We start from the raw sequence: 2,592 nt of genomic DNA on the forward strand, positions 1-2,592 counted from the left end.
GGATTCGCTTTCCCCATTCGGCAGCCAAGCCACGTATTCACATTGAGGATCCCATAGGCGCGAAGCAGCAGGGGTCGAGCTTTTTGCAGTGACCCCGCTGGTTTGAGGCGCGAAAAGGCGTAATTACACTGCACCTATCAGCCCTGATGACATCAAATCTTTTCGGTCGGAGATGCAACCCGGCTGCTGACGTGGATTCGGCATCATTCGTAGCAAGGACGTTTCCCATTGGCAATCATAGGCACAAGGAGCTGGGCAGGACTTATGCCGCTACTCCACTTGTTTGATGCGAAGAACCAGCTAATAAGTACAGTACCGGTCAGCTCCGAACTGATGACAGCGGACCGTTTCCTCCGGAGAAGCAACCCGACGGCTGACGTGGATTCGCTTCCCATTCGCAGCAAGCACGTATTACATTGGGGATCATAGGCACGAGCACCAGGATCGAGCTTTTGCAGCGACCCCGCTGGTTTGAGGCGCGAAAAGGCGTAATTACACTGCACCTATCAGCCCTGATGACATCAAATCGTTTCGGTCGGAGATGCAACTCGGCTGCTGACGTGGATTCGGCATCATTCGTAGCAAGGACGTTTCCCATTGGCAATCATAGGCACAAGCAGCTGGACAGGGCTTTTGCCGCTACTCCACTTGTTTGATGCGAAGAACCAGCAAATTGTACAGTACCGGTCAGCTTCGAACGGATGACAGCGGACCGTTTCCTCCGGAGAAGCAACCCAACGGCTGACGTGGATTCGCTTCCCATTCGCAGCAAGCACGTATCACATTGAGGACCATAGGCACGAGCAGCAGGGTCGAGCTTTTGCAGTGACCCCGCTGGTTTGAGGCTCGAAAAGGCGTAATTACACTGCACCTATCAGCCTTGATGACATCAAATCTTTTCGGTCGGAGATGCAACCCGGCTGCTGACGCGGATTCGGCATCATTCATAGCAAGGACGTATCCCATTGGCAATCATAGGCACAAGCAGCTGGGCAGGACTTATGCCGCTACTCCACTTGTTTGATGCGAAGAACCAGCAAATTACAGTGCGCCGGTCAGCTCCAAACTAATGACAGCGGACCGTTTTCTCCGGAGAAGCAACCCGACGGCTGACGTGGATTCGCTTCCCATTCGCAGCAAGCACGTATCACATTGGGGATCATAGGCACGAGCAGCAGGGTCGAGCTTTTGCAGTGTCCCCGCGTGTTGAGGCGCGAAAAGGCGTAATTACACTGCACCTATCTGCCCTGATGATATCAAATCTTTTCGGTCGGAGATGCAACCCGGCAGCTGACGTGGATTCGGCATCATTCATAGCAAGGACGTATCCCATGGGCGGGCATAGGCACGAGCAGCTGGGTAGGGCTTTCGCCGCTACTCCACTTGTTTGATGCGAAGAACCAGCAAATTACAGTGCGCCGGTCAGCTCCAAACTGATGACAGCGGACCGTTTTCTCCGGAGAAGCAACCCGACGGCTGACGTGGATTCGCTTCCCACTCGCAGCAAGCACGTATCACATTAAGGACCATAGGCGCGAACAGCAGGGTCGAGCTTTTGCAGTAACCCCGCTGGTTTGAGGCGAGAAAAGGCGTAACTACACTGCACCTATCAGCCATGATGACATCAAATCTTTTCGGTCGGAGATGCAACCCGGCTGCTGACGTGGATTCGGCATCATTCGTAGCAAGGACGTTTCTTATTGGCAATTATAGGCACAAGCAGCTGGGCAGGACTTATGCCGCTACTCCACTTGTTTGATGCGAAGAGCCAGCAAATTGTACAGTACCGGTCAGCTCCGAACTGATGACAGCGGACCGTTTCCTCCGGAGAAGCAACCCGACGGCTGACGTGGATTCGCTTTCCATTCGCAGCAAGCACGTATCACATTGAGGACCATAGGCGCGAACAGCAGGGTCGAGCTTTTGCAGTGACCCCGCTGGTTTGAGGCGAGAAAAGGCGTAACTACACTGCACCTATCAGCCCTGATGACATCAAATCTTTTCGGTCGGAGATGCAACCCGGCTGCTGACGTGGATTCGGCATCATTCGTAGCAAGGACGTATCTCATTGGCAATCATAGGCACAAGCAGCTGGGCAGGACTTATGCCGCTACTCCACTTGTTTGATGCGAAGAACCAGCAAATTGAACAGTACCGGTCAGCTCCGAACTGATGACAGCGGACCGTTTTCTCCGGAGAAGCAACCCGACGGCTGACGTGGATTCGCTTCCCATTCGCAGCAAGCACGTATCACATTGGGGATCATAGGCACGAGCAGCAGGGTCGAGCTTTTGCAGTGACCCCGCTGGTTTGAGGCGCGAAAAGGCGTAATTACACTGCACCTATCAGCCCTGATGACATCAAATCGTTTCGGTCGGAGATGCAACTCGGCTGCTGACGTGGATTCGGCATCATTCGTAGCAAGGACGTTTCCCATTGGCAATCATAGGCACAAGCAGCTGGACAGGGCTTTTGCCGCTACTCCACTTGTTTGAGGCGAAGAGCCAGCAAATTGTACTGCACCGGTCAGCTCCGAACTGATGACAGCGGACGTTTGCTCCGGAGAAGCAACCCAACGGCTGACGTGGATTC

Source organism: Phytophthora infestans, genomic scaffold, assembly GCF_000142945.1.
Source record: "Phytophthora infestans T30-4 supercont1.31 genomic scaffold, whole genome shotgun sequence".
Lineage (NCBI taxonomy): Eukaryota > Oomycota > Peronosporomycetes > Peronosporales > Peronosporaceae > Phytophthora > Phytophthora infestans.